Source organism: Lolium perenne, chromosome 4, assembly GCF_019359855.2.
Source record: "Lolium perenne isolate Kyuss_39 chromosome 4, Kyuss_2.0, whole genome shotgun sequence".
Lineage (NCBI taxonomy): Eukaryota > Viridiplantae > Streptophyta > Magnoliopsida > Poales > Poaceae > Lolium > Lolium perenne.
Genome location: NC_067247.2, coordinates 177599569 through 177616154, shown reverse-complemented (window position 1 = coordinate 177616154; position 16586 = coordinate 177599569).

The window sequence follows — 16586 nt, the reverse complement described above, 5'->3', positions numbered from 1 at the left end:
CGTTGCTTGCCATGATAATGTTAAAAAAGTGCAGTACATAATTCACAAAAAAAAACACTGCATTACATATATGTTTATCAATGAAGTCTCATCTAAAAGGTATCATGTGGAGGGCAAACATTTATACTATTTTTAGTATTTATTTTGATATACATACTTTTTATCTCATGGTAATTGTGAGATAAGTTTTTAAAATAAAATATTATTTAATGCACATTTTTTTAGAAAGCGATGAGTAGAAAATGAATCAAAGCATCTTCGTTCGAAATGTGCAACTAGTGTGCACAAAATTCACCTTTGTAATGAACTAATTACTTAAATTTCGATCTCCATAATGATTCATATATGTCCTTCAATTAGCACTCGATTTATCCATCAAAAGTTTGCGCTTATATGTTATTTTAACATAAATAACTAGGCAATAGTTCATTTGCACTAAATTAGCTAGAAACACGTTCAATTACATAAATTATAAAAAAATCAAGTGAAACATATATTCCATTATATATACCAGTGTAAAGCTTCTGGGGCTGCTTGTGTGATTTTTTTTAGCAGGGAAAGACCCATAAGTTGCATTATATTTCATCGGTGGCTACACATTTTACAAAGAGGACCTGTAGGAAATATAAAGTTACATACAAGCCCTCAACTTTTACAACCAAGACCCTTAGAAAAAAGGCAGAAAAGCAATCGGGTCCCTTGCCACCTTCCTCGCGTCGATTCCTCCAGTTGCGGCCAACAGCTGCATCGCCGGGGACGAAACCACTTGGGATGCAACCACCAAAGAGCGCCACACTTCTGGAGTTGAAGGGCCTCCACTTTGGCTCGCTAGCCAGGAGGTTGTTGATGAGTTGACGCCAGCAAATGATCTGAAGATCAGCTGGAAACGCTAGAGCTCGAAGCAGCCGTCATTCGGCCATAGGAGGTTGTCGATGAAGCGCCGCCGAGGATGAGCTCCAAAGGATAGAAGCAGCCGATCTTCCCCATCGCGCAAACCTTCCAGCAGCTGCCGTCCATCCCCTTCCTCCTTCATCACCTTGATGGCGAGAAGAAGAGGCTAGATGTGGTGACCCTGCATACCACTGCATGTTGTAGTATGCCAGTCGTTGATATAACATTCGCGAAGTACCATTCCGCAAATATTACATCCCTCAGAGTAGTACAACAGAACATAGCAAGGTCCATAACTCATTCACATATTATTACAATCATCATACACAACTCGTCTCGGAGCTCCTCTTGGGTCCTAAGAGGATAACTCCTGGGTTCGAGGCGAACCCAACTTAACTTACAATACCATTGTCTCATTAAACTAAACATTTATTTAAACGAGCAGCTAAATAGTAAGAGCTCGCGCTGCTCGGCTACTACTACTCCTCCTGATATCTTTAGGCTTGTTCTCCTCCGGAAGCCTCCCCGGATCCGTAGACTATGATGTAGTCTACGCCTTCAACACCTCCTGAGAGGTCTGGTTCCTCGTAGCCGATGATCTCGGCTCCATCATTGCTGTCGTAGTCCTCCTCCTCCAGACGGTTCAGACAATCTAAGCATGGGGTTTAAGAGTGGTATGAGTACGAGCGTACTCAACAAGTTCATTATAGATAAGAGTTGTTTAATGCACTAGCTACGATATTAGACCAGAAAGTCTAATACCAATGCAAGTTTTGATAAACATTTCTTCAATAGATTGCTTTTATTTCAAAGAGCTATGTCCGTCAGCCTTCACCGGTTTACTAGAACTTCATGGAGCTCCTTTCCTCTGTTCGCAGTTCCTCAATCCCGGAACAGGAGTGACAGTCACGATTCTTTACACTCTGCAGAGGTGTGTTGCTTTACCCATAAGAGATCTTAACCTTGGTGCCAACCGGGCAGCTTTCCCGTCCACACTTCCTTAGGTGTGAGGCCCGGTATAAGGTCTAGCCAATCATGTTCCTCCGCTACCTCGAACACCCACCCTTTGTTGCATACCCCGACCCTGGGTACTCGTCGGTCCTCTTATACCACTTAAGGATGGACCCCGACCACGACAACAGTTTGGGACTCGTTAACCAAACTCCTTCGCCGGTAGCTGCAACCCATCATAGACCGCAATACCGTGGGGACTTTAGGCTTCCCCAGCCCACCGCTTGCACTTCGAGCGACAAGTGTCTACGGACTATGCCGTGGGGACTTAAGGCTTCCCCAGCCCACCGCTTGCCCTGACAGATACAAGTGTCTACGGTAAAGCGCATCCGTTGATGAACGAGAGGTGGAAACACTTTTGACTACTCCGTCCCACTCCGGATCTTATGGTTAACACGGATATTACGGCACAAGAATCACTGGCGACATTTGTTGTTTAATCCTAGATGGATATAAGCCCGTGCAATGGAACCTCCACCATATCAACACAATCCATGGTTCCATTTCCCACCACATAGTCATATTCATAGGTATGAAAGTAGTGGTTTTGATTTTTATGCAATAGTGATAACCATAATACTTTGCAAGTAATTTGATAGAAATACTCAAATGACATGAGCAAACGATGAACTTGCCTGAACACTGCAAAGTTCTGCAGTTGGAAGGTATGGACTGACCCTTGTCCTCTTGTTCTGAAAAATAGCATCATTGTCCGATAAGGGCAATGGTTAAAGAAGCAATTATGCATGGTTCCATTTTTAGGGTTTATTCCCCCCCTTCCGATGTCGTTGTTATTTTATGAGAGGTTAATACTAAGAATGATTTGAGGATCCATGATTTAGAGTAAAATCCAACCTTGAAATGTTGTCAAGGTGTTTTTAGAGTCCAAATGAATTTATGGACTTATTTTCATTATTGAAAATAACATATGTGATTTAAATGATGATTAATTCATCCAATTTGAACTTATTCTAGTTTATCTCCAAAAAAATCCATTTCATATTTTATTATGATAGAGATTTTTATACTGAGTGGTTTTCATATTTTTAATTATTTTTTTGGAGCTTTTAAACATTTAGTATGAATTTTCAAAGTTTCAGTATTTATAGAATTTGTGAAATACCAAATTTGCCCCTGGGCCCACCTGTCAGTGGAGCCCAGTGGGTTGGGTTAGACCAGCTCGGGTCCAACTGACCCGAGCGGTCGCTCACTCCCTCGCCACGCGCCGCTCGACTAACCCTAATCCTCTCCCGTGCTCTGGCGACCCGTGGTCGCCGCCGCCGTCGCCGAATTAATCCGGCCTACTCCGGCCACCGCCGGCGGTGAGATGGGTATCAATCGAACCGCCGTTCGACGGCGCTTCGATTGATCCGCGTCGATCTGCTTTTCCCCGCCGCCGCCGTTCTTCCTCAACGCCCCGGTGACATGGCCGCGGGCGAATCGCCGCGCTCTCGTCGTTGCCGACGAGCTTGACGCCTTGGCGTGGCCGCGTGCCCCGCCGTGGTGCTGCTGGGGTCCCTGCGCCCCGACGACAGCCTGGCTTGGCCATGGCACAGCGCGCCGTCGTTCGCCCGACGCGTGCCGCCGTGGCCGCCATGGCTGCGCTGTTCTCTTCGACTCCGGTAAGTGCGCCTCCTTTCCTGCTCCCCTCCCGTGCTCGACCTTCTTCCACCTCTAGACTCGCTGCCGTGGTGTGCTTGCCTACGCAAGCACCGCTGTGTTCTTCTGCAGCGCCATGTTTGCTGCTCTGTTATGCTATGCCGCTGCGCTATGCGTGTGGTACCGCGCAAGATTGCTAAGCTATATGTCCGTGAAAGCTTGCTTTACTAGCTAGAGTTCTTCCCTGTGCCTCTGCTCTTGGTTCTATGCTTGCCTGACATCAAATGTGTTCATATATACTACTCTGGCTTGATTGCAGTGTGCAACTCTTGCAAATTTGCAAGAACCAGTGCACCTGGGTGCTCTTCAGTGTGCTATAATTCATGGACATGCTCCCTTGAGCATGCTTTTGGTCTAGACAATACCCTCTCTTGATGATAAGTTACTGCATACAATTATTTGTCATATTTTTGATTGTCTGCTATGCCATTGTTCCCTGCTTCGTGGCCATTTAATTTATATGGTTAAAGTGTTGATGCTAGGCTTGGTTCTAGCATGCTTGATCAAGTCCCGATGATCTTATGATCCTCGGTTGCTTGGTGAATGGTCTTTGTTTCATTCTTGTGTCTAGCCGATGCTCTCCCGATGTCGTTGTAACACAGTGGCTTGTGTTTGTACTTCTTGGTGTTTGCTCAAGCCCCTGCTACTATCTGCAATGATCCATTGGATCATCTGCATGGCCTGGTGCATAGCTTACTTCTCTGTTTCATTTATCTGTGTAGCTTTGATTCATTAAGTAGATAAATGATGTGAACTGCTCTGCAGTGATGATCATATGAATGAATTTAATTAAGCTAGAGGGATGCCAATCATATATTGGGGACCCTAGCTTCATTTGAACCCTTCTGGGTAATGATATATGTGCTGGTTTGATGGTTTGATTGCTTAAGTGGTAGAGGTTGCCTCAACAGCCATTCTTGACTGTTCAGGAAGCTCCCACATCTTGTTGGCTTGCTGTGATTACTAGATGCTTACTGGTTGATCCAGATTTGGACTTCCAGTGGCTCTTTGCTGTTGACAAACTTAAATAGACACGTATTGTCTATCAGTCTGATGGAATCACTAGCTATAGGTGTTGAGTATGTGGCCAGGCTAGCTGTATCTTCATCTCGTCTTGGATTTCTTCAGTTATGCATTAATTTACATGGCTGTTGTTCCCTTTAGATGCTTAACCAGTGGCCTCTCTACTCTTGCTTGCACCATATGGCTTAGTAGCCAGATGATGACACAAACAGGGTACTCACACCCTTTTGCTTCTGTGTGTTTGATGCATATGCTTATTTATGAACAAAACCATCTGGTTTGTTCATGTTGAGTTGTATACCTCACTCCAGCTCCTAGAAATAGAGTGTTGGTGTAGAGGATTTTCTTCAGTGTTGATCTGATGGTTGAGTTGCTTGCCCTGCTCCTCCTGGCTAGCTGATGCTTGATCTATTCCATGATTTGTTGCTCAGCAGCAAGCAGTTCTTGGTGGAATTGTCTCTGGTGGGTTTTGGCTAGCTATGTGTTCTTCCTGTTCTTGAGTTCTTACCCTGGAGATTCTGCCGATGATCAGCTAGGGTTTGCTGGTGGAAAAGCTTTTATACCATCCAGTGCCCTGCTTCATTGGTCGACAGCACAACCATGTCACTTAGGTGACTCTCCCCTGGTCTGTGTGTGTTGTGAGACATGCAGCTATCCCTGTGAGCTGCCTGTGTGCTTCATAGGTTGGGACTTGGTCCTTTGGCTTGACACCCCGGCAGTGTTTGAGTTATCCTCTCAATTTGATCATATTTGCTAACCTGCCAAGTGGTTTTACCACTTGGCATAATCCCTATTTTCTTGTCTTTGTTGTCTTCCTATGCAGGTTTAAGAAAATGATCAAGAAGTTCAATCAAGTGATGTCCAAGAAAATCATGAAGATTTTCTTATTTAGTTTAGCCATTTACAATATCTTTGTAATTTTTATTTTCTATTTTCTATTTATTCAATTCTTGTAATGTGTTGTAATATTTTGATATTTCAATTCTGGATATTGTAAAGACAATGTATCTTGTATGATTATTAATAAAGCTCAAAGTTTCCTTAATGAGCTTTACTAAATAAATGTAATGTTTATATTCTTGATTATTAATATTTGTTTAATGAATTACCTCAATTTTGAATTATGAGATATTCATATGATGTTTAAATTTGAAATTCAAATTCAACCTTGATTTGAATTCAACCATGTCATATCATTTGGAATTCAATCAAGCAACTCTCCTCTCTCTTCCCAAAACCCTAAACTAGTGAAGTGAGAAGCAAGTTTATCGCACTCTCGAAACCCTAACCCTGTAAGGTGTCGAGAGAGAAACTTGTCCCCCTTCGATGCAGTTTTTGTTTAAAAGCGCGAAATTTCCCCAGAATTTACTATGCAATGCACATCCCTTTCTAAAATCTACCCCTCGATCATCTCTAAACCTGGGACATTACAGCCTTTCCCCCTTAAAGAAAACTTCGTCCCGAAGTTGTGGTTGTAATACCTGAACAGCTCGGGGTATGTTTTCCGCAGGTCTTCCTCTTTTTCCCAGGTGGCTTCCCTCTCGGGATGATGCTTCCACTGTATCTTGCAGTACTTGATAGCCTTGTTTCTGAGTTGTTTCCAGCTCTCCTCGAGAATCTTGGCTGGCTTCTCGATGTACGTCAGGTCTGGTTGTAACTCAAGCTCCTCATGTGATATTGGTTCATCTGGGGTCTTCAAACATTTCTGAAGTTGTGACACATGGAATACGTTATGAACTTGAGCTAACCTTCCCGGTAGATCCAACTCAAAAGCTAAACCTCGATTCTGACTCAGTATCTTGAAAGGTCCTATATATCTAGGACTGAGTTTCCCTTTTACTCCAAACCTCTGGAGTCCTTTCATCGGGCTTACCTTAAGATAAACCATGTCTCCAACTTGTGGCTCCCACGTCCTTCTCTTCTGATCGGCGTAACTCTTTTGCCGACTCTGGGCTATCTTGAGCCTGTCTCTGATAATGCCAATGATTTGTTGTTTTTCCTTGACATAATCAGGGTTGAACTCTTTGCTTGCTCCGGCTTCATACCAACATATGGGTGATCTACACTTCCTTCCATACAGAGCTTCAAATGGTGCCATCTTAATGCTGCTTTGATAACTATTGTTGTATGAAAACTCTGCTAAAGGTAGATGCTCCTCCCATGATCCTCCGAAGTCTAGGGCACAAGCCCTAAGCATATCTTCTAAGATCTGATTGGTTCTCTCAGTTTGTCCGCCTGTTTGTGGGTGATACGCTGTACTATAATCTAACTTGGATCCTAAAGCTTCGTGAAGCTGCTTCCAGAATGCTGATGTGAACACGGATCCTCGATCCGACACTATCTTCTTAGGCACTCCATGCTTACTCACGATCTCTTTGATGTAAAGATCGATAAGTTTCTCTCCTTTATCCTGTTGGTTTACCGCTAAGAAGTGTGCACTTTTCGTCAACCGGTCCACGATTACCCATATCATGTCCTTCTTTTTATTAGTCATGGGTAGTCCGGTGATGAAATCCATCCCTATCTCCTCCCATTTCCACTCTGGAATAGGTAGAGGTTGTAACTTCCCTGCGGGACTCTGATGTTCAGCCTTCACTCGGGCGTGTGTATGGCATTCTGCCACATATTGTGCTATCTCCCGCTTCATGTTATTCCACCAGAATAATTCCTTTAGATCCATGTACATCTTTGTACTTCCCGGATGTATTGAATATGGTGTTTGATGAGCTTCCCAGAGTATTACTTCCTTGATTTCAGCAATATCCGGAACGCAAATCCTCTTCTGGAACCACAAAGATCCAGATTCTCCACGGTGAAATTCTGATGGTCTTCCCTCATCTATTCTCCTCATCTCTTCTACAATGAATGGATCGTCCAACTGACCCATCATTATCTCATTCTTCAGGTTGACATTCAACTCATCGGCTACTTGCAATGCCGATAATCCTTCATGGGCTTCCTTCTCCCAAAGTTGTATTTGGGCTTGGCTTATTTCCTTCCTCAATTCCGGTGATATTTCTTGTTCCACTCCCCCAGTACTCTTCCTACTCAGGGCATCTGCTACTACATTAGCCTTCCCTGGTGTGTAATTGATTGTCAGATCATAATCCTTGATCAATTCTAGCCATCTTTTCTGCCTCATGTTGAGTTCCTTCTGAGTGAAGAAATATTTGAGGCTTTTATGGTCTGTATAGAGCTCACACTTAGCTCCATAGAGAAAATGTCTCCATGTTTTAAGTGCGAATACGACCGCTGCTAATTCCAAGTCATGCGTTGGATAGTTCACTTCATGAGGTCTGAGTTGCCTCGATCCATAAGATATCACTTTCCGATCTTGCATGAGTACGCAACCCAATCCATGTTTGGATGCGTCACAGTACACGGTGTAATCCTTGCCAACTTCAGGAACTGCTAACACCGGTGCCGTGGTGAGTTTCTCCTTCAGAGTTTGAAAACTCTTCTCACACTCCTCTGACCACACGAATGGTGTGTTCTTTCTTAACAGCTTTGTCATTGGTCCTGCTATCTTGGAGAATCCTTCAATGAATCTCCGATAATATCCTGCCATTCCAAGGAATCCTCGGATTTCCTTGACAGTCTTGGGTGCTTCCCATTCTAACACTGCTGCTACCTTGCTCGGGTTGACAGCGATTCCATCTTTACTAATGACATGACCAAGAAATTCCACTTGATCTAGCCAAAATTCACACTTACTGAGTTTGGCATAAAGTTGGTGTTCCCTTAGTGTTTGTAATACTAACCTCAAATGATCGGCATGTTCTGCCTTGTTCTTGGAATATATCAAGATATCATCGATGAATACGATGACAAACTTGTCTAGATATGGCATGAAAATCTTATTCATGAGGTTCATGAATATTGCTGGGGCATTGGTCAATCCAAAAGGTACTACAAGGTATTCATGGTGTCCATACCTTGAGACAAAGGCAGTTTTCGGAACGTCCTCCTTCTTGATCTTTATCTGGTGATAACCCGATCTTAGATCAATCTTGGAAAAGACTCCCGCTCCTCTAACCTGATCAAATAGATCTTGTATTCTTGGAAGTGGATACTTGTTCTTGATTGTGACGTTGTTCAGATTTCTGTAGTCTCCGCACATCCTTCTTCCTCCATCCCTTTTATCCACGAAGATCACAGGTGATCCCCATGGTGAAACACTCTCTTGAATGAATCCCTTTTGTTCCAAGTCATCCAGTTGTTACTTGAGTTCCTTCAACTCCTTAGGCCCCATTTTATATGGTGCTTTGGCAATCGGAGCTGTTCTTGGGATTAGGTCGATAGTGAATTCTATCTCCCTATCTGGTGGCATACCAGGTAATTCCGCAGGAAACACATCCTGGAATTCATTTACTACAGGTATATCTTCTAACTTCACTTCCTTCATGCTATTCAGCTGTAGCTCCACTTCAATCTGAGTATGTTTGTCGCCTTGGTAGATCATTCTACTTCCATCGGGACTTTTTAGTGACACCGTCTTGTTTACACAGTCGATCAATGCTCCATTAGCTTCTAACCAGTTCATACCAAGAATGACATCAATGTCCTTCATCGGTAAAATGAACAGGTCCGCGTCAAACGCGCACTTATTGATCATAATGACTTGTTTTTGTTTGGCATGGGTTACTAATATCGTTCCCCCCGCAGAAAGTATGGTTATGAGTGTATCTAACTTAGTGCAACTAATCCCATGTTTGATGATGAATTGTTGAGAAATGAATGATGTAGTTGCACCAGTATCAAAAAGTACTTTGCCAGGATGAGTGAGTATCTGGAGCGTACCTATCACCGCCTGGTCAGAATTGACCACCTCCTCCAGACTGGTACAGTTCAGCTTGCCGAAGGGCTTCTTATTCTTCCAATTCCCTCCGGTGTTTCCTCGATTTCCTCCTCCTCCACTATTCTTCTTGGGGCAGTCCTTCAGCATGTGCCCCTCCTGACGACACCCAAAGCATATGATCTTGGGTTTCTTACAATCCTTCATGACATGTCCTTTTAAACCACAGGAATGGCATATAATCTGATTTGCAGACTGATATCCTTGGTTCCTCCTCTGATTGCTGTTGTTGTTGTTGTTGTTGTTGTTGTTATACCGTGGCTTGAAACTCAAGCTGGTATTGGGCTTGTTACTAACAAACCTCTTAGGCTCATACTTGGCCTTCTTCCTCTTCTCTTCTTGCAGTTGTTTAAAGTCATCTTCAAGAGTGATGGCTGCATCCACCAACTCTTGGAATTCCGTTGCTCTCATCATCCGTAGCTGCACCTTAAACCTGGGACTTAACCCCTCGAAATCTCTTCTTCTTCTTGTCCTCGGTATTGACTTCCTCAACGACATCTGGGACAGCTTTGAAAACTCCCTGACATAAGTCAGGATTGCCTTATCCTTTTGCTCGAGACTCTCAAACTCTCGACGCTTCAGTTCCACAATACTTTCAGGGACATTGGATTCCCTGAACTTCCTTGCAAACTCCTCCCAGGTGAATACCTTTCCTGCCGGATACACGGCTACAATGTTGTCCCACCATGATGCTGGAGGTCCACATAGCAGATGGGTAGCATATCGAACTTTCTCTTGGTCATTGCATCCAACAGTATTGAGCTTGCGCTCAGTATCCATCAGCCAATCTTCCGCGTCCATCGGCTCTGGCGCGTATGCGAAAGATATCGGCTTGGTGTTTTGGAAGTCTGCTAATGTGACTCCCTGGTTCTCCTCTCTCTCCACCCTATTCTCGCCGCATCGGATCCTGAAGGAATTTGTTCTGCAGCTCCAATGTTACACGCTGCCTCTCTTCCGCCAGTTGCATGTACTGGATAAAGTTCTGCTGAGTCATGGGTGGTGGTGGTGGTGGAAACTGATCTCTGGCTGCACCCTCAGCCTCTTCCTTCTCTTTTGCTTCGCGCTCCATGCGCTGCGCTTCTGTCTCGTTTCCTAACGTTCCCGACATAATCCCCCTAGTTCTGCAACACAAGATGATACTCATAATTACTCCATGCGCAAGTTTTCTGAGCTCAACTTTGTGCACAGAACTAGTCACGCAATGGAAATCAAGAAGCAAATCCAAATCATACAAAACATATACCCTGTATATACATACATAAGTGGTCTTATTACAATACTCGAGTCGATGTGAGTATGCAAACTCACTTATTAAAGTATATGTACAAATTTATACAGATATTACAAACTATAATACACGTGGTACTTGTGTATTATAGCCACGCCTCCCTTGGTGGACTTCTAATCGGTCTTCACTCCCGATACATTCCAGGCTTCCATCCGGTCGAACGTGTCGTCCTTCTGATAGACCCTGGAACATAAGGTCTCCCCGTTGGCTTGTAGTCCGAATCCGATGATGACCCTAAGGAGAAATCAGTATTCACAAACTGATCGTTGAGTGCATCATAGTCCACCCATCGGGTGTACTCTCCTGTAGCCCCACCATAAGGGTTACCAAAACCCATACCCGACTCACCATGTGTCGTATATCCTCCCTCCACTCCTTCATTACTAGGATAGCTCTGGTTCTGGGTTGTTGCATCATCGTTCATCTCTCCATCATAGTACTCAGTAGTACTATGGGTTCCAGTATCACTACCCCAACGCCAACCCCTAGAATTCTCGATCGGAGTCTCGGAACGCTGGTTGTTTCCGGATTCCGCTCCGCCTTCGTATCCCCCATAGGAACTATTCAGGTAGTTCCCAGGTGTAGCAGGTGTAGGTTCACGTGCAAGTGGATCAAAGCTGATGTAGTCACCAGCTGAATAAACTGGTGTGTGCACTACATTCTCCATAGGTTCTTTCCCCCTACTCTCCTCCTTGGGTTCGGTAAACTCCTCTAGCATCGTATCAATAGCTCCTATCAGATGATGGTTCAGCTGAAAGAGTAGTGATATGAAGTTACGGCTATTATCCATATATTTTGCCGCTGCTATGGGTTTGCGTTTGGCGTATTTGTAGTGGTTGAGCAAGGGATCTTCCTCCTCCTGATTATGGGGAATATGGGAAAACTCGGAATCCATAAGCTCTTTTGTCTTATGTTCCCGTATGTCGGTTATGGCTCTCATAACAGCTATATGATAGGCTGTGTTGGTTGTCCTAGCTTCTCCAGCTGGCATGACTACGCTCATTCCCAAAGATTCGGGAAGTCGCAGTCCTACTCTGCACTTGGCTAACACCGGTCCATCATAGAACATGTACTTCTTTACTGGAATCTGGGGATCACACCCAAATTCCAGCAACATGGAGCGTAGGATATCAGCAAGTCCTCCTTGGTATTCGTTCAGTGTGGAATCCATAACTTTCACGTTTCTTCCCGGTCGTGCACTTGCCATGTTGGCTGTAGAAATAGAAAGATTATAAGATTAGTAATAATGCATCATAATAGAGATAATAAAGAATTATCGCACTAAAAGATATGATTGTTGTATTCTCAATTGAATATACACCATATTTTTAGAGAATTCTTTACTAATCCTATTTGACTCCTAACGTTTAGTCCCATTTACTAGGTTCCAACCTAAGGTCAAAGCTTTTGCTCTGATACCAACTGTGGTGACCCTGCATACCACTGCATGTTGTAGTATGCCAGTCGTTGATATAACATTCGCGAAGTACCATTCCGCAAATATTACATCCCTCAGAGTAGTACAACAGAACATAGCAAGGTCCATAACTCATTCACATATTATTACAATCATCATACACAAGTCGTCTCGGAGCTCCTCTTGGGTCCTAAGAGGATAACTCCTGGGTTCGAGGCGAACCCAACTTAACTTACAATACCATTGTCTCATTAAACTAAACATTTATTTAAACGAGCAGCTAAATAGTAAGAGCTCGCGCTCGGCTACTACTACTCCTCCCGATATCTTTAGGCTTGTTCTCCTCCCAAGCCTCCCCGGATCCGTTGTCTATGATGTAGTCTACGCCTTCAACACCTCCTGAGAGGTCTGGGTCCGCGTAGCCGATGATCTCGGCTCCATCATTGCTGTCGTAGTCCTCCTCCTCCGCACGGTTCGGACAATCTAAGCATGGGGTTTAAGAGTGGTATGAGTACGAGCGTACTCAACAAGTTCATTATAGATAAGAGTTGTTTAATGCACTAGCTACGATATTAGACCAGAAAGTCTAATACCAATGCAAGTTTTGATAAACATTTCTTCAATAGATTGCTTTTATTTCAAAGAGCTATGTCCGTCAGCCTTCACCGGTTTACTAGAACTTCATGGAGCTCCTTTCCGGCCGCGTTCGCAGTTCCTCAATCCCGGAACAGGGAGTGACAGGTCACAGTTCTTTACACTCTGCAGAGGTGTGTTGCTTTACCCATAAGAGATCTTAACCTTGGTGCCAACCGGGCAGCTTTCCCATCCACACTTCCTTAGGTGTGAGGCCCGGTATAAGGTCTAGCCAATCATGTTCCTCCGCTACCTCGAACACCCACCCTTTGTTGCATACCCCGACCCTGGGTCCTCGTCGGTCCTCTTATACCACTTAAGGATGGACCCCGACCACGACAACAGTTTGGGACTCGTTAACCAAACTCCTTCGCCGGTAGCTGCAACCCATCATAGACCGCAATACCGTGGGGACTTTAGGCTTCCCCAGCCCACCGCTTGCACTTCGAGCGACAAGTGTCTACGGACTATGCCGTGGGGACTTAAGGCTTCCCCAGCCCACCGCTTGCCCTGACAGATACAAGTGTCTACGGTAAAGCGCATCCGTTGATGAACGAGAGGTGGAAACACTTTTGACTACTCTGTCCCACTCCGGATCTTATGGTTAACACGGATATTACGGCACAAGAATCAGTGGCGACATTTGTTGTTTAATCCTAGATGGATATAAGCCCGTGCAATGGAACCTCCACCATATCAACACAATCCATGGTTCCATTGCCCACCACATAGTCATATTCATAGTTATGAAAGTAGTGGTTTTGATTTTTATGCAATAGTGATAACCATAATACTTTGCAAGTAATTTGATAGAAATACTCAAATGACATGAGCAAACGATGAACTTGCCTGAACACTGCAAAGTTCTGCAGTTGGAAGGTATGGACTGACCCTTGTCCTCTTGTTCTGAAAAATAGCATCATTGTCCGATAAGGGCAATGGTTAAAGAAGCAATTATGCATGGTTCCATTTTTAGGGTTTGTTCCCCCCCTTCCGATGTCGTTGTTATTTTATGAGAGGTTAATACTAAGAATGATTTGAGGATCCATGATTTAGAGTAAAATCCAACCTTGAAATGTTGTCAAGGTGTTTTTAGAGTCCAAATGAATTTATGGACTTATTTTCATTATTGAAAATAACATATGTGATTTAAATGATGATTAATTCATCCAATTTGAACTTATTCTAGTTTATCTCCAAAAAAATCCATTTCATATTTTATTATGATAGAGATTTTTATACTGAGTGGTTTTCATATTTTTAATTATTTTTTTGGAGCTTTTAAACATTTAGTATGAATTTTCAAAGTTTCAGTATTTATAGAATTTGTGAAATACCAAATTTGCCCCTGGGCCCACCTGTCAGTGGAGCCCAGTGGGTTGGGTTAGACCAGCTCGGGTCGAACCGACCCGAGCGGTCGCTCACTCCCTCGCCACGCGCCGCTCGACTAACCCTAATCCTCTCCCGTGCTCTGGCGACCCGTGGTCGCCGCCGCCGTCGCCGAATTAATCCGGCCTACTCCGGCCACCGCCGGCGGTGAGATGGGTATCAATCGAACCGCCGTTCGACGGCGCTTCGATTGATCCGCGTCGATCTGCTTTTCCCCGCCGCCGCCGTTCTTCCTCAACGCCCCGGTGACATGGCCGCGGGCGAATCGCCGCGCTCTCGTCGTTGCCGACGAGCTTGACGCCTTGGCGTGGCCGCGTGCCCCGCCGTGGTCTTCTTGGGGTCCCCTGCGCCCGACGACAGCCTGGCTTGGCCATGGCCTGGCGCCGTCGTTCGCCCGACGCGTGCCGCCGTGGCCGCCATGGCTGCGCTGTTCTCCTCGACTCCGGGTAAGTGCGCCTCCTTTCCTGCTCCCCTCCTGTGCCTGACCTTCTTCCACCTCTAGACCTGCTGCTGTGGTGTGCTTGCCTACGCAAGCACGGCTGTGTTCTTCTGCAGCGCCCTGTTTTCCTGCTTCCCGTTATGCTATGCCTTTGCGCTATGCGTGTGGTACTCGCGCAAGATTGCTAAGCTATATGTCCGTGAAAGCTTGCTTTACTAGCTAGAGTTCTTCCCCGTGCCTCTCTTGCTCTTGGTTCTATGCTTGCCTAACATCAAATGTGTTCATATATACTACTCGCTTGATTGCGCAGTGCAACTCTTGCAAATTTGCAAGAACCAGGGCACCGGGGTGCTCTTCAGTGTGCTATAATTCATGGACATGCTCCCTTGAGCATGCTTTTGGTCTAGACAATACCCTCTCTTGATGATAAGTTACTGCATACAATTATTTGTCATATTTTTGATTGTCTGCTATGCCATTGTTCCTGTTCTGTGGCCATTTAATTTATATGGTTAAAGTGTTGATGCTAGGCTTGGTTCTAGCATGCTTGATCAAGTCCTGATGATCTTATGATCCTCAGTTGCTTGGTGAATGGCTGCTGTTTCATTCTTGTGTCTAGCTGATGCTCTCCTGATGTCAGTGTAACACAGTGGCTTGTGTTTGTACTTCTTGGTGTTTGCTCAAGCCCCTGCTACTATCTGCAATGATCCATTGGATCATCTGCATGGCCTGGTGCATAGCTTACTTCTCTGTTTCATTTATCTGTGTAGCTTTGATTCATTAAGTAGATAAATGATGTGAACTGCTCTGCAGTGATGATCATATGAATGAATTTAATTAAGCTAGAGGGATGCCAATCATATATTGGGGACCCTAGCTTCATTTGAACCCTTCTGGGTAATGATATATGTGCTGGTTTGATGGTTTGATTGCTTAAGTGGTAGAGGTTGCCTCAACAGCCATTCTTGACTGTTCAGGAAGCTCCCACATCTTGTTGGCTTGCTGTGATTACTAGATGCTTACTGGTTGATCCAGATTTGGACTTCCAGTGGCTCTTTGCTGTTGACAAACTTAAATAGACACATATTGTCTATCAGTCTGATGGAATCACTAGCTATAGGTGTTGAGTATGTGGCCAGGCTAGCTGTATCTTCATCTGCTGCTGGATTTCTTCAGTTATGCATTAATTTACATGGCTGTTGTTCCCTTTAGATGCTTAACCAGTGGCCTCTCTACTCTTGCTTGCACCATATGGCTTAGTAGCCAGATGATGACACAAACAGGGTACTCACACCCTTTTGCTTCTGTGTGTTTGATGCATATGCTTATTTATGAACAAAACCATCTGGTTTGTTCATGTTGAGTTGTATACCTCACTCCAGCTCCTAGAAATAGAGTGTTGGTGTAGAGGATTTTCTTCAGTGTTGATCTGATGGTTGAGTTGCTTGCCCTGCTCCTCCTGGCTAGCTGATGCTTGATCTATTCCATGATTTGTTGCTCAGCAGCAAGCAGTTCTTGGTGGAATTGTCTCTGGTGGGTTTTGGCTAGCTATGTGTTCTTCCTGTTCTTGAGTTCTTACCCTGGAGATTCTGCCGATGATCAGCTAGGGTTTGCTGGTGGAAAAGCTTTTATACCATCCAGTGCCCTGCTTCATTGGTCGACAACACAACCATGTCACTTAGGTGACTCTCCCCTGGTCTGTGTGTGTTGTGAGACATGCAGCTATCCCTGTGAGCTGCCTGTGTGCTTCATAGGTTGGGACTTGGTCCTTTGGCTTGACACCCCGGCAGTGTTTGAGTTATCCTCTCAATTTGATCATATTTGCTAACCTGCCAAGTGGTTTTACCACTTGGCATAATCCCTATTTTCTTGTCTTTGTTGTCTTCCTATGCAGGTTTAAGAAAATGATCAAGAAGTTCAATCAAGTGATGTCCAAGAAAATCATGAAGATTTTCTTATTTAGTTTAGCCATTTACAATAT